Source organism: Ambystoma mexicanum, chromosome 1q (genome assembly GCF_040938575.1).
Source record: "Ambystoma mexicanum isolate Mex_15411 chromosome 1q, UKY_AmexF1_1, whole genome shotgun sequence".
NCBI classification, from domain to species: Eukaryota; Metazoa; Chordata; class Amphibia; order Caudata; family Ambystomatidae; genus Ambystoma; species Ambystoma mexicanum.
The window spans coordinates 374,327,806-374,353,176 of NC_090922.1; positions in this window are offsets into that span (position 1 = coordinate 374,327,806).

Consider the following 25,371-nt stretch of genomic DNA (forward strand, 5'->3'; position numbering starts at 1 on the left):
GCCAATGTATGTGGACGTTCTCCTGGACATGTGTTTCTGTTGCACTATGTGGACACATGGTACTTCACATGATTGGACATTGTGGATTTAGCATTGTTTTATTTGGGCCACCTACCTGATTCTTCGGATGTCTGCACTCCTTTCTCCATCCCTCCGACTCCCTCTATACTCTCCATTCCAATGGTGGAGGCACAGATTTCTTCCCAGGGGGTCAACTTGATGGGTGATTCCGATCCTCCCCCGGTAGCTGTGGCAATGTTACGGTTGGCGGATAGTATTCTCCGTACGCGTATCCGCAAGTCGTCCCATCGCTTTCTGCATTGCTGTGGGTTGCGGGGTGCGGTCCCCACCGCACTTACCCGCTGTGCCACCAGGGCCCATATGGCCTTCTTGTTCGCAAGTGCTGTCCTGGTCATTTGCGTGGAGAAGACGACGGCAGCATTCTCCTGGAGGGTCTCTGTGAGCACGGTGAGTTTCTCACGGGAGAAGTGGACCTGCCGCTTGCGGTCGCACGCTTTTTTCGCTACTTTTCCCATTTTTATTGTTTTCGCTAGGGTGGATGACGGGTTGGGATGTGTCTCAGGGTAGTATTTTTAATGGTTGTGTGGGAATTCTGATTTTATAGGTGTACGGCGTGCTGTTTCCCGTTCCGGGACCATGTTTTTACTTCCGTTTCCGTATATTTACGGTCACCGTATTTTCCGATTGCCGCTCATTACGGTGACCGCTATGATGGGTGGCGGAATTGCACCTAGGGCGCCGTACGACGGCGGTGAGGGGCGTTTTGGGGACATTTCCGCCATCGCGGACTTTGCACTTCCGCCATGGCGTAGTGCTCGTGCCCGATGGGTCGGAATTAGCTGCACTTTACTCCGTCGTGCAATGGGGGAAACGCTATTTACGCTATGGTGGTCAGGTCAGTTACTTTCCGCCAGGGTCGTAATGAGGGCCATTATATTAAATACAAAATAAAGTGCATGAGTGCAAAGAACAAGAAGGGGAATACCCGACGAGGGAAACAGCTAGAATCCCCATCTTTTATATTCTGCCTAAAATTCATAAAAGCATTGAGACCAATAGTCTACGGTGTCAATTCAATTTTGGAACCATTAGCAAAATTTGTTAATGTTTACTTATGGCCTTTTGTCATGAAAATGAAAAGGTATGTCCAGGACACCAGGCACACTATTTCAAAAATTGAAGGTTTGGAATTCAATCCCAATGCAGATGTATTGATGGTTTTTGATATACAATCTTTGTATACATATATTCCACAACGAGCCACCTTAGAAGTGGTAGAAGAAGTTCTATTGAAACGTGAAGACAACCATCCTGTAAGCAAGGCTTTTGTTCTATGGTGTGCTGAAACAGCTCTTGTTAACAACTTCTTTCAGATAACTAAATGGCTTATGTACATCGACAATGTTTTCATGGTTTGGTATTGGACAGTGGAGGAGACTAATAGCTTCCTGGCATGGTTTAATGCGCAGAATAGGTATCTAAAATTTACATCATCCCTGAATGTCATGGAGGTTAATTATTTCGACCTGACCATTTATCATTAAGATCATTAAGATCATCGACGGTGCGTCAAACCGTTTGTTAAAAAAAAATGGACAAAAAGTGTTTCTTCATTATAAAAGTCATCATGCGAAAAATGTACGTGATAATTTGCCTTTTGGGCAATTTTTCTGACTTAAGCGCAACATCAGTACAAGTAACAACTATGAGGAAGGAGTGAATAAACTGATAGACAAATTGAGAAATAGGGGATATCCATTGAAAGTTGTGAAACAAGCCGCTAAGCAGGCATTTAACAATGATCGAGAATCTCTATTTGAGAAGAAAGACAAAGACAAGCAAGCTTTTCCTCTGGCGTTTGTTAATACCTTCAGCAATTTGTCTTATAAAATGAAGGGTATCATTTGTAAAAACTGGAAAAAGATTATGAGTAACCCCCCGCCAGTTGTGGCTTTCAGAAAAAGTACCAATATCAGGAATTTGCTCATGAAAAACGACAAACACCATATTGAAAATCAGCCCACTATACAAAGTACACTATGGGGACTTCCTCAGGTAGTGGATCATCACCCCTTTGGAGACTGTGTCATGTATCCTCTTACACGTAAAATGACCTCTGTAAATTTACGCTTGAATCATGAGTGGAACTTAAGAGAACATACAAATTGTAATACAGTCAATGTAATTTATATGATCAAATGTCCTTGTGCACATATGTACATAGGCAAAACCAACAGGAAATGCAAGACTTGCCTGATTGAGCATAGGTTTTGCCTAATATCGAAAGCACCCCTGGTTACACATTTTCATGAGATGGGTGTCATGGTTAGACACTTGGGACACCCTGCGTGTACATTTAGATTAATTCATGCTATTGGCAATCCTCTATTTAAGTCATGTTACAGACAGGGTGAAAATAATATACTTCCCACTATTAAACATGCTCAGGAGCTTCTGAGAGTTTGCAGGGCTTATTTTCCTGGTAACTGGAGGTCTACGCCTTGCATCTCGTTTGGTACTTTTCTTGTCTGCCAAGGCTACGACCCGGACCGCCATTTGGACACTGCCTCTGCTAACTCCACAGCTTCATATTTTTGCCCGTCAACTCCATGACCCAGACTGCTTCTTGGACCTCGCCTCTGCTTAATCCCCAGCTTTGTCTTTTGCCCATCAGCTCCATGACCCGGACTGCCTTTGGGACCTTACCTCTGCTCAAACCACGGATTTGTGTTATCTGTCAGCTCCATGACCCAGAATGTTTCATTGGATTGCTTTCGCCTAGTGACTTTGTCCTGCAACATCCCATCAAGTTTCTTGAATTGGTTTCTACTTCACACACAGACTAGAGACTTCCTTCTTGTGTGCCTCAGCATCCTCGTTTCATTGGGACAGGTTGTTGGACAGATTAGGTGTCTGCGTGTCTATGGGAATAGTCTTGGAACTTCTTTGATTACCACAAACTTTGCATCATTTTTTGGACATTTCAAGAATCAAGGACCCCTCGTGGTAAACCTCATTTCCTTTGATCTTACTTAACTTTCTTCTTACTCTATTCCATTATTGATTCCTACTGTGATTTTCTTGCAGACTCTATTAACATTTACTATGCATGTGTTGAACCTTAGAACTCATTGGGGCCATCTGTTACATTTGTACAGGTTAGTGGGGTTCCGGTCTTGTTATTACTTGGAATACGTATAGGTATCCTTAAACACTAACTTTGCATGGTTCCTTTGCAGCCACTGTGTCTCGGGGGTATCCATTCTTTCAATTAATTGACCCCTCTGCATGTTATTTATTACATCCAGAGGGTTACATTAGTGGGAAGAATTCTTCTTCTTCACGCCAGGGTCAAGTTTTGGAACAGGAATTCTGACAATGGGCCATTCTTTTATGGATTTTGAATGGTGCATCCTCAAAAAGATCATAGGGAAATCCCAGTAAGAGATCAATGTGAAATGGATTAATTTGGAACAAAAAATCATATTCCTGACAAAGAGTCATGTAATAGGACTCAATGAAAATATCGAATGGCATAATGTGAAGTAGTGCATGCTATTCGTTTGCTCTTTCATGGTAGAGTTTTGCATTTCCTGGGGGTCTGGTCAGTACTATCTATCTTACATGAATTGACTGGAATCTGACCATGTAAAAATGTCAGCTTGATTGTACTGTAATAGAAGATTGTTCCACTCTTAGATTATGTGTATTTGCAATGATGGGGTGGGTGTAAATGTCTTGCGTATCGTTAAACACGTTTAACAACATCAAATCTTGTCAGGTGACTATTAAGTATGAGACAGTTGAATAATAGCATATGTTTTGCATCCCCCTCCCCATCAGCCTAAAGTCTCTGTGGACGAATGATCATCTCTTCTTTTACGAGTGGTCCTCTCAGTGACCTAGAGTTCTAATGGTCTAATGCATTGGTCTGCGCCACAGTGTTTTTTTTTGTTACTGCAAAGATTGTGGACTGAATGCGTGTGTTTGAGTTATTGCTATTTCCATACTGGAATGTTTGACAACGTTGGATTGGTTGTTTTTCAAATGTCTGCGCTGAGATAGCTTTGTTTTGATAAATGAATGTCTACACTTAGAAAGGCGTTCTTGGTAACTTAGCAACGGTTGATCAGGTGATTGATTTTCACTATCGACACATGAGGCTATGAGGATTACCGAGACCAAAGCTGCTTACTACTCCACCACAATCACAACAGCCTCTAAAAGGAGCAAAGCACTCTTTGAAGTAGTAAAGCTCTGTACCCTACCCCAATCTGACACAAAGGTACCAAAACCTCAAGAAAAATGTGACAGAATCCACACATTTTCTAATTGAAAAGAATAGACAAAATCAGAGAGATCATCTAACCATCCTCCCAAGGCATTATCAGCCGCTTCACCCCAGGATGCCCACTGCCTCTGGACCAAATGTTCTTCTCTATATCCCCTGGATCTCAAAAAAATGATTGCCTCCCACAAACCTACTTCGTACTCTGATGCTATTATCCCGGCTTCCATCATTAAACATTTGATGGACCCGGTGCTCAATTGTTACGCTCACCTGATATCCACGGGGGTGCCACACGATACTGGATGGAGGTCTAGGTGCTATCCCGGACCCCTCTCTGCTTAGTTATGTGCCAGATGTTGGGTAGCACCTATAACAGGAGAATGGAGGGTTAAGATACAGGTTCTGTGATGGGTGGACTCCCACCTCCCTCTGGTCCAAATCCCCTCCCTTGGGGTTATTGCTCAACTTAGGTTTATGTGCATTGAACTCTCCGTCTGCGTCTCTGTGAAGGGATGCATGGTTGGTGCGGGCGTTCTGTGGACCTAGTTGCTTCACTGGTCCATGTACCCTTATGTCGGGTCCAGACCGGCTGTGACTCCGACTCTGCTTGCTGTCTTCCAGGTCAGTTATAATGTATTTTCCGTCTTTATTCTGTCTCTTTCTTTCCCTCCGTTTTCTCTGTCTTCTTGGCGTCTTGCTCCACTACGGTGTTCCCTAACAATGTCTCTTTTTGTTTTCACAGGGATGGTTACAATATCGGAGTTGCCACGCCAATGGCGAAGACCACAGTGAGTTATTGATGCGCGGAGTGCTGCGCTGTTTATTGGTGTTAATTACTAACCTGTGTTCTCTTCTCTTCTTTGTACAGGTTACAGTGATGTTCCGGAGTGTTGAGCGACCGAAGCGCTGCTTGCTCAGGTAAGTGCTTTGTTAATGCTGACCTTGTTCCTTCTCCTTTGCAGGTTGAGGTGAAACTCGGAGATGGGTGAGGTAAGAAAAGTGCAGGGTGCTGCCAGGACTCACTGCTTGCCCAGGTAAGAATTGTTATTAATGCTCTCCTTGTTTCTTTACCTTTGCAGGTTGCGGTGAACTCCGGAGATGGGCGAGGTAAGCGAAGCGCAGGATGGATTCAAGGCCAGTTACTTCACAGGTAAGTGTTCTTGCTTGCTAATGCTGTTCTTGTTCTTCCAGGTTATTAATGGAATCCAGATCGGGCCGCCGGAGAAGCAGATGAGCAGGAGCTGGACGCGGTGAGCGTTACGCTGCAGGAGTGCAGAATAACTTAAAGGGTGTTCTGCTATTTGGGTGTGGTTTTAATATCCCAGGTAAAGTAGTACCAGGCCAAGTAGTTCCAGGCCCAGACGCACCGAAAACACTAGACCTCATGGCTTGGTTCTAAAGAACTGAGCTGTGTAATAGGCCTCCATGTTGGATTAAGGTGCAAAACTGGTATTGCTTTATTCCTGATAATGAGTCTAGCGCCAAAGGCACCAGGACTGACTCCATGTATGTTTCTGATAGAGTTTTAAGGCCTTTGAGGCCAGTGTGAAGGGCTTTAGCTCCGCTGCTGCCAGGGGGATGTTATACCTGAGGGGGTCAGGGGCATGGATCATGACAGCACTCCACCCTAAGGCCCCTCTCAAGGTATTTCCTTCACCTGGCCCTGGTTTGGTTGGATGGTTCCGATGAAATCGTCTTACCAGGCGTGGTGCATGGACGTGCTCGTTAGGCTCCCATGTCCTGTCCTGAGGGCCGTATCCCTTCCAGTCCACTAAGTAATATAACTTGGACCTGGTGAGTTTAGAATCTCGGATGTCCTTGACTTCAAATTCGGGTTCTCCATTAACCAGTACCGGATTTGGTGGTGTTTTGACCCAAGTTCCAGGCTGAACAGGTTTTAAGAGTGGCACGTGGAATACGGGATGGATTAGCATATTTGGTGATAAAGCTAGATTTAATGCCACAGGATTTATAATAGTCTTGATGGTATAGGTCCATAGATATCTGGGAAAAAATGTTTGAGTTCCTCTTATGGGCACGTGCCGAGATGCCAACCAGACTTCATCTCCGACTTGGTAGTCTGGGGCTTTTCTTCAGTGTTGATCAGAGAATATTTTCTGTCTTTCTTTGGATTGGATCAAGTGTTCTGCTGCCTTTTTGAAGGCTTGAGTGATGGTCATATGTAAAGTCTTCACTGCTGCCATTTCCAAGGCCATAGGAGTATCTAATTCAGAAGTACGTAGGTGCCTTCGATATACGGTATAGAATGGACTCTGTCCGGTACTGTTGTGTAGCGAGTTGTTGTAGGCATATTCGGCTATCCACAGCACATCCTTCCAGCTTTCTCCTGCTTGATGTAACATACACCATAGGTAGTGCTCTAGTGTCTGATTCGTCCGCTCCGTTTGGCCATCAGTTTGGGGATGGTGACTAGTGGACAGACGAATATCGATTTGGGTAACTGCACAACTCTTCCTCCAGAAGTTAGACACAAACTGACTCCCTCGGTCAGAAATCAGGACGGAGGGGAAACCATGTAATTGTACGATTTGCTCTAAAAACACCTTTGCCAGACTGGATGCGTTTGGTAGACCCTTAAGCGGAATACAATGGACCCTTTTAGAGAATAGGACAATAACCACTAGCATAGTGTTGAACCCTTGACAGGGGGGCAGATCAGTGATGAAATCGAGGGAGAGTGTGTGCCAAGGTGGAATTTCCAGGGGTTGAAGAAGGCACGCAGGTCTTTATTTCTGGGATTTATTCTGTGCACAAATGCCACATGACTGTTACGCTCTGGACATAGGCGAGGTAATCAAAGTGCAGAATGGATTCAAGGCCGGTTACTTCACAGGGAAGTGTTCTTGCTTGCTAATTCTGTTCTTGTTCCTCCAAGTTATTAATGGAATCCGGATCTAAGGCTCCAGGATCGGGCACCAGAGTAGCAGATGAGCAGGAGCTGGACACAGTGAGCGTTAGGCTGCAGGAGTGCAAAATAACTCAAAGCGTGTTCTGCTCTTTGGGTGTGGTTTAAATAGCCCAGGTAAAGTAGTTCCAGGCCAAGTATTTCCAGGTCCTGCCACACTCAAAACACTAGACCGCATGGCTTGGTTCTAAAGAACTGAGCTGTGTAATAGGCCTCCATGTTGGATTAAGGTCCAAAACTGGTATTGCTTTATTCCTGAAAATGAGCCTGGTGCCAAAGGCACCAGCACTGACTCCATGTATGTTTCTGATGGAGTTTTAAGGCCCTTGGGGCCAGTGTGAAGTGCTTTAGCCACACTTCTGCCAGGGAGCTGTTATACCTGAGGGGGTTGGTGGCATGGACTGTGACAGCAATGCACTCCTCAGCGTTATTAATGCCTCCCTCACATAAGGGTCATTCACTGACACCCTCAAGACTGGTCTCACACTACCTCTTTTGAAAAAAACAACATTAGACCCTGATGAGCTGGCTCACTACTGGGCCATTAGAAATCTCAATTTGGCAAGCGTTGGCAAATTTTTGGAAAAACATAGTTGCTACACAACAGCTCGCCAGAAACAAACAACCTCACCTCCTTAATGACTGTCAGTAATGATTTCACCCCAAGTGTAGTATCGAGATGGTGGATGATGCCCTCTAAATCATTTTTAAAGGCAACTCTTGCCTCCTCCTCCTCCTGGACCTCTCAGCTGCATTCAACACCATTGGTCACCATATCCCCTCACCCCCTGATGAACTTCAGATGAACTTGTTGCATATTAGCTGACCTCCAATCTACTGCAGTGTCCCCCAAGGATCATTGTTCTCACCAATCCTTTTAACCTATACATGGAGACTATGAGCACTCTCCTCAAAGAGCCCACTATATCCATCCATCAAAACCCAGACAATACTCAGTTGTACATGTGAGTAAAAAGCCCACAGGACATTAGTCATCTCTGTGATTACCTACATGATTACAGGCATCTCTATGAATACATTCTGTCCTTAATGTCAACTGCCTACCTCAAACTTAACCCATCCAAGACCGAATTAGATCTCATCGGCCCACCCACTAAACAACTATTTGTCCAACAATGGCACACTGATATGCACCAAAAAGGATTTGAACTCACAAATTCAGCAAAAACCTTAGGCTTCACCATTTACAGCAAACTGTCCTTCCAGAAACACATAGCCTAGAAGGCCCAAATTGCCTGGCTCCAAATCTCCACCCTTTGCAAAATCAAACCCTTCATCCTGCCGCAGAACTTCTGGACAGTAGTGCAGGCCCTTGTGGTCTCACACATCGATGGGGGAAATGCGCTTCTGACAGGGCCCCCAGCCACTTTCTTGTCTCTCCTAAAAGCAGCCCACCACACTGCAGTATCTCTTATTAGGCATGCATGGACAGTTGACTCAATCACTCCCTATGCAAATTAAATTGGCTTCCTATACAGGCCAGGATACTGCTCAATACTACATGAATCATCTAGAAATGAGTCACATGTAGCACACCAGTGTACCTGGTGGCTAAGCTGAAAATATATTGTGACACATGCTCCTTACACAGCAAATAGACCAACCAGCTTTAAACACAACTTGTCCGCAGAGAGATGACCTGACAACCATCCTTCTCTTGTCATGGACCCACTATCTGAAACTCGATCAAGAATCGGCACTGAATACCCCAACAATTGTCCAATTTTGCAAATCTCTCAAAACTTGACATCACCTGAGCAAGCACTAATCTCAATTGGTGCACACACACACACACAGACCTCAACTCACAGTACTGCACTACTGTCAAAAGATGCCAACCAAAATGCTGGCTACCCAAACTGTGTATAGCGCTTCACTGCTCTCTGCACTTTAAACAATAAAATACAAAGTAAAAATAATAATGAGCATTATCAGAATAAGCAACACACATGGATAGACAGATCTTGCAATTTACATCCTGCTCATTATTCACTTTACTCTCCCTCAGGAAGAAACTCTGCTATCCCTAAAGAGATTCCAATACTGGCCCTAAACTGCAGTGATAATCTACCTAGTTAAAAGGGGAAAGAAGGAAAAAATAGCCCTCCACTCAAGAATTTGAAAGCAGCAAATATAAAAAATAAACAAATAACAAATGTAATACAATTGTGCAGAAGCACTAGTACTTCCAATGCACAGAGTTATCTACTCCCTCGTTGAGGACAGGAGTACTTATCTACTCCCTTTGTGCCCTAGAACAATGCAGTGAGAAGAAAAATAAAAATAAAATACAAATCTCCCCAAGTTGTGCACTGCATGCCTATTGTGAGGTATATTTTCAAAACATCACATATTTAGAAAGACATGATTTAGGAACTACAAAAAGAGGTCTGGGAGCCCTTCTAGCGAGAACAAATACTGCCAAATAACCTTTTCTTTGGGAAGGTGCCCACTTGGGAGGGTCTCTGACCACGTGCTAGCTCACTGGACCTTCAACAAAGGAGGTCTATCTATTTGCATATCAGTCTGGTCCCACCCACATAGGCAGTCCAGCACCGAAATGCTAGGCAATTCTCGTCTGAACAAGAGTAGCATTTGCAACCCCAGACACATGTTACAGCCTTTTTGGGTGGTGCGCCTCTAAGCACAATGAGCAAGGGGTCCGTGGAGAAGCTGATCACATAACCAGGCTCATCACGCTCTTCTCCCACTGATGCTAATGCTGATGCTCTGGTGTTCCAGGTAGGGGTTGTTGAACCAGAGGTTTCCGTGTCACAGGAGAAACGTTTTTAGGCTTACAGGACACTAGCCCAACAATAATAAGGAAAGTAAATACATCAATGATAGGTTCTAGATTGGTCCTCTCACCATGACAACTTAAAGAAACTGTACAATGCCCATCAAGAATAATAATATTGGTGATGATCCATAGACCATTATTTTAATGGTCAGAACATTCAGCTTATTTGCAATTGTACCAAGTTAGTCCGAATTTGTAGTTGGTCCTCTGAAGAATGCGAGATTTGCCAATGCTAAACCCTTCTAAATCAGCTTGCCCGAATATCAGTTTGCAGACTGGTAGCCTTCTTCTTGCCTGCAATGCACATGTATCTGCATGCTTTTAGGAACAAATAAGTCCTGCAGTGCAAGAAGAAACACCATCCTTTTCCTACAAGCCATACCCTGACCCTGGTGTCTGCGCCAAAGAGACATCTAGCCTGATGTACAAAGCGGTGTTGGATGGGAACGTGCCATTCAAAAAGGCTTTGTAAATCAGGGCCATCTGGCTGTCCAGTACAGTGCGGACACTCTGGAAGCAGCCACCCAATGGGATCATGAACCATCCGGTTCTTCTACAGTGTGTACATGGATTGAGATGCCTTCCCCTTAGTCCGCAATAAACACGCCTAGAGGTGATTATGTCCAAGTGTGTGTGCCATACACCCTCTCAATACATAAACGCACACATGAAATAGGGCAGGGTGCGAACACCTCGTAAATAGAGTTTGAAGAAGGTGGTCATCCACACATCCTTCTCCCCTCTCCAGTAATCGTAATTACTAGCCTCGTATATGTTCATCCAATTAATCAGAAGCAGATGTCCGTCAATACATGTGAATACATGTGACAAGTATTGATGTTCGTCTGCAGTCTGGTCAATGCAACACCTTTCTTGGAAACATCAATAAGAAAGCATTAGAAAAGCACACATGTATATGTTTGTGCAGTGCACCGCGAAAGACAGAATCGTCCCCTTTATTGCATGCACATATATATGCAGATAACAAAGGAACTGTTCAAGGAGAAAGTGAAGAAAAAAAATCCTTTTTGGCTTAAACTAAAACACATTTTACCTTGTCTCTATTTTGAAATCATGAATGCCATACATTAATGTGCAGTGCCATATATATATATTTTGTGTTGCTTTGTGGAAATACATTTTAGCTGAAAGCAGGCCTCAGATCATTTAACCACTGCCATCTTTATTTATTTCAGAAATCCCATTACAGGGACATCAGCATTATGCTCAGCTAAACACATTCTAGAGAAACTTGAACACAGAATGCAATTTAACAGATAAAAGCCCCAAATTGTGAATTCATCTGGCACCTTGCTGCTCTGATCAAGCATCTTGAGAAAATAATCAGTGGGCCTAGGACTTTGACTATAGGGTTAAGCAATGGCCTGCCTCGCAGCATCTGTATTTCTCCACACATTCTTAATCCCTTGTGGAGAAAGAGATAGACTTCAGTCCTTCAGGTCACGTACCTGAGCACTGGCAGTTCTCTCCAATATCTTAGATTAAATGAGCTGTGAAATATGTGTTTTTATTAGAGAAGCATGCGTTTACTTGCGAGTTGTTTTCGAAATCGTTTCGACCTAGAGCAGCTTTTAAAACCCATCAGTTTGCGAGGGACACTGTCTGAGAATCATTTAAAGCATCTTTGACCACGACTACTAAGTGGAATCATAAATATGAAATCCATACAACTCACATTTACCTCGCCTTTGAGGCTGCTGACAAACGTGTTAATTCGCTGCACTTGTACAGCGTCACGTGCCTGGTTAATGAATGTGAGATTAATGGAGTTATTTTAAATTCATAGCGTGCAGGAATGGTTGCCTGAGGTGACGTCCTATTGGACCCCTCCCTTTCAATTGGGGCAGTTTTTAAGCTTTTACTGTTACTATTAATTCACTGGTATAACCCTGCTGAAGGTTCGCTTCGGTGGCCTTCACTGATTAGGTGTATTTATTTAATGACACTTTAGGTACAATGTCAGAAATGTTTTTTTTTTTTTTCACACCTGGCCATTGCTCTCAAGTGAAGAGAGTAAGCTTGACATTCTGGCATCCATGCAGCATGGTAAAAGATGGGTTTTATATAACAAAAAAGGGTCAAGGTTACATGACAAACATCTTTGAGTAATGTCGGTGGCTTTTGGTACTTTCTTTGAAGTATGGAGGAGTTCTAAATATGGATTTAGGGCGCATTGGAAGTGCCTTGTAAGTGCGTGTGTTGTTGGGCTGGATCTCTGGAGGATTGCTGATACGATGCTGTATGGACAAGAGGAAGGCATACTGATTGTTTCAGAGGCGAACCGCTGCCTGGACCAACAAGGATTCCTACGGACTCTTATGACCAAAATTCATTGCGTGCTGAGGCTCCGCCTCAATACTTCCCAGAAGGCCTACATATTGTGAGGTGCACGCGTATTTCGCGCACGTAATGGAAAGTGCCTTGTAAGTGTGTGTGCTGTTGGGCTGTTAGGCTGTGGGCTGCGCTCACGGAACAGTGAGATATTTCACTTGATTGCTTTTCTATGTGTTATGACGAGGCTGATGAAATGTTATAGCTATTGTAGTTGCTACAATTTGTACTAAGCTAATTGAGTCTGTCTTCAGGAAAATAACTCACTCTTGTATTCGAAGCCACATTATAGTATCTGTGCACCCTAATTGACTCTGTTAGCCATTCTTGACCAGTGCACTGTTTGTGATCAGATCAACCGTTAAGGGCATCAGTGCTTGGCATTTCTGTTAGAAGGTAATTCACAGTACCTAAAACCATGGCTAGAGGTTTACAAATTGGGAGATGTGCCGAGCCGTACTCGTCTCATGGCAGTATTACTGATACCCTAGTAGGGTGGTCCTTACATGGTTGATATCACTGTTGAAGAGAATTCTGTCCTGGGCTCGTTGGTTATTGGGGATGGTAAATCTGTTCCTCCCATCAGCACTAATCAGGAGGACCATAAGGAACAGTTAGCAAGTATTGCAAACAACATGTCCTCTAACACTGCCCAGGTTCACCTTTCCGCAGGTGAAGCTCTTAATAAGGTGGTGACCTCCTTTTCCCTGCAAGAAATTCAGGAATTGGAACAATCTGAATGTTTTGCATTACCTGAATATGCTGCTGCCCAATTGCAAAAGTCCTGTTCACCAAACGCACTGGACTCGAATAATGAGTCCGTGCACGATACATCAATGGTTGGACCTGGTGTGATGGCTGAATTGGACAAACAAGTAAGGTTATCCATTGGTCTATTAACCCCCCTGAATCCGCTCCCTAGAGGCATTGAGGAAATTATCCCTTTTTCAGGGAAAAATCCATTTGTCATCCCCCCTAGAAGCTCTGCTGCTATGGCTATACTTCTGAACGGCAATCAGGGAAGTAGCTCCATTGATCCACGCCACCATGAAAGTACAATTGATGATTACGTCTCAGGGCAGGACGTGCAACATTCAAACAATTCCCCCCATGTAGGAGATGAAGGTCCATTTGACAATCCCCAGTGTCCTTCCCCTGTCCTTAATCCATCCTCGACCCCTGATCAGCAGGAGCCTTATTCTTTCCCTGTTATTATTCGTATCCTGGATCTCCTGGACAAAGGTCACAAGATCACCCTTCTTGAAATGTGTGATATTAAATTCTCTATTAATGAAATCCTTAACAAACTTAACCGTTTGGAAGGATTTATATTGGCAAGGAAGTCCAGTAGACAGATGGAAAAAGTATCATACAGGTCTTTTAATGCATGTAGCCCCTGCGCTTCTCACATAAGGAAGACATCAACACTTGATAAGGGTACGCAGAGTAGCATTGTTGAACTAGCATCTGCTGTGGGCAAAGGATTGCTCGAGGAGATGAAAATTGATTCAAACTTGGGAAACTCTTTTGATCCTGCTCTTCTCCTTGCATCTATCACAGAGGATATCAAGGAATTGAAATCTGTAATTCATGAACTAAAATCTAATTCTCTTCAAGCTCATTCTGTTCCATCTACTCCGACACCGCAGCAAGAGTCTGAGGTTTTGGATAGTCCATCTGCACTCACAAATATTATGGAACAGGAGGCTATAGGGAATTACCCCACTGGGAATTCTAATAGCTCGACTGTGTTTATGTTTCGATGCACTAAAGGACTGCATCTTAGAGCAGCCAAACGAGGAGAGAATAGAAGAAAAAACGCTGAGACACAGTCTAAGAAATCCAAGAAAACCCACCAACCAATTTAAATGTGCATAACTCTAACATTAAAGATATCTGTACCATTAATATCGAGGATGAAATAATAGATCTCAAACAGCTAACTGAAGAGAGTCAATCTCACATCCTCCCAAAGGAAGCAAACTATCACATGATGAACCAGTAACCTCTTATTTTGGGAATTGGGAAGAAATTAATGGGAGGCATACCTCAAATAGGGGGGACACCTTCATCCAAACTATTGAAAGCTGATTGTAGCATTACAATGAAGGAACTTTTTCCTTCTAAGCTGATGATGGCGAAGGAGAAGAAACACAAAATGTTACTTACATATTTTCCATCAGAAGGTAGGAAGCAATCACATACCACTGTGCCAGTTAAGGATGAGAGTACCTCTCCTGTAAACTTCAATGCTGGGTACTTGCATTCTGGTAGCACCAGTTGTATGACAAAAAGCACCTTTTGTATGTGGATGTTTGCCGTATGTCGAATGACCAGAACTCAGTGGTTGCTCTGACTGACTCTAGTGCTCCTGTTATAATTATGGGCTTGGGAAAGTCAAGGGGATTATTGCCATTGCTAATCACACTGTACAGGGGAATTCTTCCCAGCATCCCAGTACATCTGTCCCAGGGGTGCCTCCTACTGCCACAATTGTTCCCACTGCAGTTAATCCTGTAATTTCAATTCATGAGAGTGGGACTATGGGAGAGGTAGTACAGTCTCACGCTTATTCTTCTTCACAGGACAACAAACCTCTTTTGGAAGTAATCCCAAATTGGAGTCTCATGCTAGAAACTCTGAAAAAAGCCTGTGAAGATGGCTTGTTTACCTCTGAGTCTCTAATTAAAGCATTAATTGTACCTGGGCACCTAGCACAACTTCCTGACAAGCAACTTATGGCAAATGGTGCAGTATTGTGTACATCAAGTGGTACTGTTGGGGGATTGCAACCTGGGGTGTTCCTATGACTGAAAGTGTTAAAGTGGCGCAGTCTGTAATGCATTCACCATGTATGCCAGCAAACATCTTGCTTCCTGGCGCTGCAGCAGATCTTTCTGGTCCTGCCTTGACCACAGGTGAAGCTCACACAACCGCATTAAGTATTATAGGCTTGGAAGGTAAGGCTGAGATCCTGGGAAATTCAATAATCAATCCTACCTATGTACTCGATTTAATATCCCGTATTGCATTGTTAAGAATATTAACCACAAAGGACTTTGAAAGAATATCACTACTACGCCAAAACAATCACAAATATTTTCTACTTACCCTCTGCAACCATTCTAAAATGTATTTGGTCTTATAGGAACAAACTTATGGATTTAGGATTCACGCTGCATTCCTTCAATGATGAGGACGTAGCTCAGGATTTCCAGGAGATCAGTAAGGGCATGGAGAAGGAGCGGGCTACTGAAGGGGCTGGTAGCCAAGATGATAAGAAACAGAACATCTTGCAACTCTTATCCATCGCCGGTAATATTAAGGACTGGTCATGGATTGAGCCCTTATTGAAATCCATCTTTACGACCAACTTAGCTAATACTTCGGCCTAGCGCCATCTTAATCACAAACTAGTTATATTCTCATGGAACTCATGTGGCTACCAGAACGTCTTCAAGTGGTTTGTTTCTTTGCCCCCCCCCCAAACCTGAATGTTATGTTTCTTCAGGAAACCATGAAAACTGATCTCTTGTTTCTATAGGAATATCAAACGTACTGCTCACAGGCCTTTGAGGCTTGGGAGGGCCGTCCTTTGGGTGGTTTAGCTGTAGCCATCAATAACAATATGGATTGTACTACCAGGCTCATGTATTCTTCTGAGCACATTTTAGTTGTGGAAATGACTTTAAAAGACAGGTCATGTAAATCATACCTTTTGATGAGTTTATACTGGAACCCACTTAAGATTGCACTCAATAACATGCTTGATGAAATAGATAACATCATTGAAAATGCATGTATTTAAGATCCCAACCATGAAATTAGCATTGGATGTGATTTTAACTCATCTTGTCTAGAAAAGTTTGACGAGATAGTGGTCACTACTAGCGATGGTCCAACGAAGACAAGGTCGAGATCAAATAGATGGGTGGCTTTCTTCAATGACTGGTACAAGAAATTTGTCCAAATGTCAAGATTGTGCCCTACTTGTACATGGAGCCGCGTTGTCGCTTGTTCAGTGATCAATTGTTTCTCTGTTTCACATTCACTTGGAACATAGTCGATCTAGTAATCATTCATGACATTAATTACAGCGATCATGCTCTTATACAGTTGTCCATTGGCATTCCCATCACTACGCATGTAATGGCTGAGGCACTACAATTGTTGGAACTCGATCGTCACCCTATGTCCCTAACATGGAATTCAAGCTTCTGCTACCAACTGTCAGCTTTGGTCTCCCGTAATTTAAATAACATGGGGGGGCACTTCCATCTGTCTCTTCCTCCCCAGCAATGTGATACATTTGTATCTAATTTTGTTACAAAAGCCTTATCTTATTGACTTCTAACCAGAAACAATGTCATGGATCTGGCAAACACCTGTTCGACCATAATCTGATCACTTATGTAAACCTCAGTACAACTTTCTCAAAAAACATATACTTCAAATGTATAAAAACAAAGCAAAAGGTATTAGGATCATGAGTCATAGCAAAGCGAATTGCGAAATGATTAGGTTTATCTGTCAACATGACCCCAGATCCATTTGGTCAGCAATTAAGCAGCCAGACTTTCGAGGAAGTGATATCTCCACTAATATGATTATGGTGGAGGCATGGAGAACGCATATCTAAAGTAAGTTTCAGCTTCCTTCTTGCTTTAAAGACATTAGTTATACAAGGTCCCAAAGTTCCGAGATTTTACTCCTCAAATGGTCCACACAAGACATAGAGTGGGCCATTGGTAGGTTGACCCATTCTAGAACAGCTGGTCCGGATGGTATTCCGCTGTGTGTATACAAGGCGGATCCGACGTTATGGGCCTCTATTCTAATGTCCAAATTTAATCTTATCTTTTCAACCTTTTCCTTTCCAGAAACATGGTTGACTTCAATTATAGTACCAATACACAAAAAAGGTGATTCTGCATCCCCAATAATTATCGTCCAATTTCACTAACGGATGCGACCGGAATTTTTTTTTCCATCCTTATATTACACGATTTGGAAAAACACATAGCTTTACATAATATATATTCCAAATATCAGACTGGTTTCTGTAAAGGCATGAGTACGGTGTTAAATGCAACTATAATGGCGCACATCTTAGCTGGTACAAAGACTAAGGGCTCTATCTCAGTTTACATGGCTCTCATAGATTTGGCCGCTGCATTTGATACAGTAATAAGGAACTTATTATGGAACAAGATGGCCACTTTAGGTATTCCAGCAGTACTGATATATTGGATCTCATTGCTTCATATCAACAGCGCTTACAAAGTTACAATCACACGCGATGGCGCGATGACTGGATCCATTATGACCTATTTAGGTTTAAAGCAGGGGTGTAATTTAGCGGCCACGCTGTTTAACTTGTACTTATGCGACTTGGACGATGAATGGAAGGACTCAAATATTTTTGTAGTCAAACTGGGTTCCCTGCGTCTGCACTGGTTAGCATTCGCAGATGATATTATACTATTGGACCCTACTCCCTCTGGCCTCCAAAGGAAGCTGCACCTGCTTGAAAAATGTGCCTATCTACATAACCTCAGGCCCAATTCTACCAAAACCAAGATGATGGTTTTCACTGCAGGTAAAAAAGTGAAAAATTATAGATGGGTGATTGGGGGAGCTATAATTGCCCTACCGTTAGAAATCATCTATCTTGGTTATTATATGAGTAATGCTGCATCTGTTAAATTGTGGACTGACAGGCTTAACCTGAAATCTAGACCCTTGCTGTGTTAAAATGAAGGTGATCTTTTCAAAGTTTTACAAATTCTCCTTGGTTCTGCTGTTAGAATTTTTCGCCCTGAAGATGGAATCTGTCCTTCATTACGCTCTTGACATGTGCTTATTTAACATTAATATACACCTTAACTCTATGCAGGGTCGGTTATTGAAAATGGCATTACACCTTGCATTATCTATTCCTAATTGTGTTATGGGCCATGGGTTCGGCCTAATATCATTGACATGCAGATTTGAATGGAGAGCCTTATCTAATTATGCCAAAATACTCGATCCTCCGAAGAACTCTCTTTATCAAGATTTTCATGAGATGCTATTAGGTAATAGTCCTAAATCTTGACACAGTATCAGAGGAGAATGCAGGCACTACTTGAGGAACTTGGGGTTACGGTTAGCGAATTATGCGCTGACCCAGCCTATGTCAAAAAGAAGATTTATGAAAGGGATTGGATCCTTACCATTGAGGGACTCAACAAATACATTTCTTACAAAGAGTATGTTAAACACATTAGAAAAAGAGATCTGTAATGTTCGTGTTTAACTATGTTCCCTTGTAATTTTACTTGCATGTATTATATGCATTTTAAATTTAATCAATTTTGCACCCCAGAGAGGATCATCCAATGGGGAAGTGAAATAGGCTCTGATCAGGAGGTGAATTGTAGATTCTCGAATTGTGTTGAACTCAAGGAATCACTTAAACATCTAGTACTTGAATGTCCACACTTCCGAGTAGTGAGAACTAACCTACTAAAGAGATTTATTAATATTGAATTTGAAGATTCCTTTGATCTCCTCTGGGCAAGAATGGTGACGGGGGAACATAAACCGCTTATTTTTGCATTGGTACAATTCGAAGTTAAACGATGCAGGATTGTTGATCCAGAAATGAAGTGTAATTCAAAGCAGACCCTCTCTGAATAGTTCTTGAATTTCCCTTTCAACTGTTTAATGGAGTGTTCTTATTTGTTTTTAATGTTTTATGTCCATATAATTGTTTGTAATATTTTTTGTGGTTTTAACCTCTGATTTTAGTGGCTTATTGCACTTTACCGTAATTTGCACATAGTAAATCCATCTGTTTATATGTACTTGTACAATTTGCACTTTATTGTTCACTAGATACATCTGCGAGGTCTGTTAACTTCTGGCTCTAGAGGCTAATTGCACTTTACCGTAATTTGCACATAGTAAATCAGTTGGTGTATATGTATTTGTACGATTTGCACTCTATTGTTCATTACATACATCTGCGAGGTTTGTTGTGGTCAGCATAAATTGTACTGTGCTGCCCGGACTGCATTTTGCAGTTCTCGTTATTAACTTGGGTCTTAAAATCAAGTTAAAATGCACAGATTGTTTCAAAATGAAATGCATAGATCAAAATATGATATGTTATTTCTATTTCACTGTCTGTTTGCACTTGATTGTCTTGAAACTGATTGACCTTTTTCCATAATGTGGAGCACTTTGTGAAATAGGGTAGTTTCAACATTTACTTTGTCAACTTTTATATACATTTGTTTTAAGATCAGATTTCATTTATTCTATTCTTCCTTACTGGTGAAGCATATGTATTCAAAGTTTTGTAAAGGTTGTTTTGAAACCATAAAAATAAATAAATAAATAAATAAATGTGGCTTTCAAGTCAGAAAATGTGAGGTTGTGGAAACAATCTTGTGTAAATTGGGCTAGAGCACAACTTGTACAGCACGATTGTCACTTCATTGTGAAAAATGTCGACAACCCCCCATCTCTAGTTCTTCACTTAGACACCCAATCAATAATATCATATTTATTTCAAATGTATTGTACCATTATAATATTTGTTGCAAGTTTAAATTAGAGGCAATATATGTTCTCAATCTCGACGCTGTTCAGAGCTGGATCATGCCAAAAGGAGTTTATATATATATATGCGTGTAAGTTTCCTTTATTTCACAGTAGAACATGCTATACTCACATCCATCTTTACAAAAAGACTTGACAGGTAATTTTCCATGGAAATATTCCTTTGATTGACTCACACACGCATGTAAGAATGCACACACTATCGAGATTAATGTTGTATATTTTAGTGAACAGTAAACTATTAAGCAATAATAACCTGTTCCATGGGCAGGAATGTTTGGTAATGATCCAGGGCCCAAATTAAAGTCCTGAGCATAGTGAGGGCATTTAACAAGGGTCCCCAGCCGTTTCCACCCATTCCAGCCCTTCAAACAGGTGATTATTGCTTTTAGCACTCTGGGTTGCCAATACCGTAATCTGAGGTGAAAAGGTCAATGTATTTTCTTTCAAAGAACGGGTCGCCTGCAGCATTCAATTCATTGAAAGAAAATACTTACACAAGATTTCCACCATGGAGCTGGAATAGGGGCTTAAAGCACCAAAGTAGTAAAAAGATAAGTGGCCCATGGCGTTGGAGGAACAGGAAAATTAATGGGAAGAGAGGGTGGTGGGAAAATGGAAGATGGCAGTGAGGGGTGGGTGAAGAATTTGTCAGGTTGGTTGGAACACAGGTGTGGATCATGGGATTCAGGTCGTGATCCAAGCAACCTGATCAGTTGCCCGCCTCTGCCGCAGGTGCTAATAAGTACGGAGAAGTACACATAATACCATCTACACCCAATTTCCCAAGTTCATATATATAGCAGGGAATCCATCATCATCCATTCCTTGTCTCCAATCACACCCATAATTCGAAAAAGTACATTTGGCAAATTAAGAGGCAGGAGGGGCCAGATCAAAATATGTGAGTGTCAATCAGCAATGGTCAGAAAAGCTATAAAAGCATATCTTCAGTGATTTATAAACCATAAAGGATATCCAGGGCTATAACACAAACATGCAGGCCCCTGCATAAAGGATTTTGGTGCACCGTTATATTACTTGCTTGAATAACTAGTTATGCACTACAAGTCAATGAAGGAGCACCTTCATAGTGAGGGCCCCATGTACTGTATGGGGTGAAGGGTTGGCAATTACACTCCACAGGATGGTAAGAACATAAACGGCTTCCATTTTATTGCAAGAGTATCAGTTAAGGGGGAGTGAACCTACAGGTCAGAGGAAATACCAACTGGCAGAGAGTCAAGGGTGGTAATGAGAATATGGATGTGTGAGTGAGTGTCAAGATAGTGGAAGTGGAACTAGTTGGGGAGTCAATGATTCATTTTATCCAGAAAGGATGGTGAAGAATATGGATAGCAGAGAAAAACAAAATGGCATGAGAACCATGACAGAGTGCATTCCCCTGAATGAGAAAAGGGAAAGAAGACAGAAAGATTTTGGGTATTTTGTGGATATTTGGGGCTTTGCAGTATTTTCTTACCACAAAATACCTTTAGCAATAATCACTCTCTGTATTCATATTGGGTCACACATGACAATAATACATTGCATTATTTCAGAATTCATACCTATTTAGATGGTATGCGCGGTAGTTTGCGTGGTTGGTTGGTATAGTGGTTGGTTTATTTGTGGCCCCAATATCCAACATTCCTTGTTTTTTATCTAGATTGTTCTTGATCACTAGAGAGACCTCAGGCCTACATTTTAGGGATACCACATTTTCAGTGTTAGTGTTGTGTGCCACCATGGGCAATTGTGGTATTTTTGTGGTAATTTCCACTACCTCATATACGGTAGGGAACTATGTCCAGAGAGAGTCTCTTCCCGTTGACTCATGTACCTCCAACAGGCTATGCTACAAACAGTCACTCACAACTGTCCATACTGAATAGAATCATGCCCACATCTGCTTTAAAATGACAATTGCACTGTTTAAAAATCTACCCACGTTTAAACCTTTCCCCATGCAAGAAGAGAAAAATAATACACACTAGCTATCTGTTTTCAAATATTTTTGTATTATAGAAATTTCATTTAAACCCAGTTTAACTTTTTTTACAGAAATAAATAAAATGGTACAACATTATTTGTGATAAAATGAACAGAGAGCTGTGAGAATATATTCAATTGGTAACATTAAATATGCTGAAAAGAGACTGAGACTCCCTCTAATACACTGACTGAACAGCTTCGCACACTTTCGCACAGCTCCCACTCGCTTCTGTAATTACCTTATCTGTTCAGCATGAGTTTTCTCCGGCTATTCTCTTTCTGAATTTGGCTCCCTTGAAGATCAACCCCAGTGAGAACAAGCGTCTGCCGTTCTCAAACCGGGGTTATTGCCTGGCGCTCTCAGCTTTTGCAGCAGGAATGCACCAGCCAGGAAAGAGATCCTCTCCCAGCTCTGCAAGATGTCCACTCTTTCCCCCTCCTCTCAAGCTTCCCCAGCAAAGTTCTAATCACAGCCTCTAGCATGATACTTGCTATGACGCTGCTCCAATCAGAATCAATCATGTCATCTCCTCCTTCACTACACAATGGCTCACTTCTACAGTGGCAATTGTAACAAACTGATTTCCTGCTCCTTCGAGCTCTTTGCTTCCTGTAGTTATGTGGACAGAGCAGCAGAGAAAAAAAATGAATGTGCGTTGAAAAGTTCACTTTCAGAGTAGGCCTAATTCTGCAGTGGAGAAACATTTTTATTAGTGGGTTATGTTAAATGAAGTTTTATTAGTCAGGTTAGTTGTTAATAAGGTTAGTTATTAATTTTCAAATGTGTCTCTTGCAACATAGGCATTTCAGGTGAAAAATAGTGTGCATTTTGAATGTGCAGATGTGTGTTTTTAACTGTAAATATGGATTTGCATCTTATATGTAAAAATCGTTTTTGACTGAATAGCCTGTCTTTACTTATATGTCCATGTTACTCTGGCAACGCATATAGCAATGCACCACACCCATGTAGTGGTGCTGCATAAAAATGCTACCTGTGCAGTAGTGCTGTACTCTGTGCTGTAACACGCCAAATATCCTTACACAGACTACCCGGTACAGTTTGGATGTTTGGGGGCAGTTAGGGAGTGGATAGGGGACAGAGAACCAAGTGGTTCATCAGAGGTCTATGTTAAATGTAAGGTGGAAGAGGAAGGGGAAAAAAGAATCTGATGAGGTGACGGAATTAAAGTGAAGAGGGGGAGAATAGAGAGCTTTATAGAAAGTGGGATGGAAAAGTAAGGTAAGTTTAAAAACGCCACTATATCAGTACTAACTATAAATGGTAGAACGCATGAAATGCATGGTTCCATCTTCTCACGTAAATGGACTGCAAACAGCATATTTGCAAACAATCACAGGGTTAAAGTAGGAATCTCACTTGGCTGTGTCTTCAAAAAACATTTCAGACTCATAAATAGCCATGAACAGTTGAAAGCTACAGTGCATACTTGCTCCACTTCAGCATTTTATCAGTTGCACCTGGTACAGTAAGAAATAGGGAGAAAAAACAGAAATAGAAAAACAAGTTCGGAAATACTATTTTATTTAGCCAAAACCTTGTACTTCTGTAACTGTGATGTGTTGACAAAAAAGATTCAAAGAGTAAACGGGGTGTAATCAGACAAAGGGCATTCGTGTTAATTAAATCATGTCTTACCTCAGTTTAAAGCTGCAATGACTGGATTTCAGGTTTAACAGTGATATGGTTGCTTCATCCGGTCTGGGGTTTCATTTAATCAGAAAAATTTAAATGTTGCACATTTGGACACCAGACATCATTACGTCAGTAATTGACATTGTTATTTTTTGCGTTATAGTTTCCCATTAGAATGACGTCGAAGTGGTCTTAGAATAAAAGTATCCAGAATACACCATGAGTTCTTAGCAGGCTAGTCACGTGATGGTGGTGTGTTGATCCTTCTATTATACAAACATGTATTGGATCATGAAAAGTCTTACGAGTAAAAAAAACATACATGACGCCATACCTCTTTAGAATTGCTTTGAAAAACACCTTTGAGATGGACATGGCATCTGCCTATAGAATTGTCTCTAAATATGATATGGCATTTGTATGATATGGCATTTGTAACGTGCCTATACACAAGTGTTTCAAGGCGCGATGAGGCAGGGAGGGGGGAACAAGGGGAAGACAGACAACGATCCTACTAGGCCAGGTGTCATTCAGACCGCGCAAGTGCAGGGGTAGGGGGAAGGGAAAAAGTGCAAGGGGAAGGGGGAGGGGGGTGGAGTGCAGTACAAATAAGTAGAATAGAAATAAAATAATAAATAAATAGGGCCAGCTGGTGGCAAGTGCAAGGTAAGTGCAGACAAGTGCTGGGGGGGGGCTGTAGGGATACAGAGACAGTCCCGCAGTGCAGGGGTTGCCAGGGAGGCAGTGCAAGTGAAGAGTGACTGGGCCCAGGACCGAGGTCGGTGAGAGTGGCCCAGTTGCGGAATCAGTGAAGTTTAGGTGAAGAATTTAGCAGGGGAGAGGGAGAGAGAAAGCAGAAGTGAAGGGGAAAGTTTTGAGGTGCTTCCGGAACCGGAGATGGTTCTCCTCAAGTTTCAGGGAGGCAGGAAGGCTGTTCCAGAGGGAGGCCCCTGCCGCGGAGAGAGATCTACCCCCAGCTCGTTGCTTCGAGAAGCGGCTGACCCTGAGGGAGTTGGAGACGGATGAGCGTAGGACTCGGGAAGGAAGATATTTAGGAAGAGAGAGTTGAAGGTATTTAGGCCTCAGGCCCCAGAAGGCCTTGTGGACAATGCAGAGGGTTTTGAACTTAATCCTCGCAGCCACTGGGAGCCAGTGTAGAGATTTCAGTCCTGGAGAGATACGGTCCCTGGGCTTGAGGCCAAGGACAAGTCTCGCAGTTCTGTTCTGGATGAGTTGCAGAGGGCGGAGAGTGGAGGCAGGCCGATTAAGATAGAGGCTGTTACAGTAGTCCAGCTTCGAGAGAACCAGGGCTCGGGAGACAGTGAGCTTCTGGGGGAAGGAGAGGAAGGGAAGAATACCTCTGAGGAGGTGCAGCTGGTAATGTGACTTCTTAGAGACGTCAGATATATGAGGAGAGAAGGAGAGTGTGGAGTCGAAGATGACCCCAAGGTTTTTTGCCTTGCAGGTAGGAGCAGGAAGAGGGCCAAGAGAGGCCGGCCAGAGAGCTGCAGGGAAGGAGGGAGTGGGTGTGCCGATGAGTAGGATCTCAGTCTTACTAGCATTAAGGCAGAGGTCATTGGCAGCACACCATTCCTGGATAGCAGACAGACAGTCAGAGATGAGGGAGGGAGAGGAGGAGGCCGAGGGTAGCCTGAAAATGAGCTGGGTATCGTCCGCATAGCACTGAAAGTTGGGGCCGA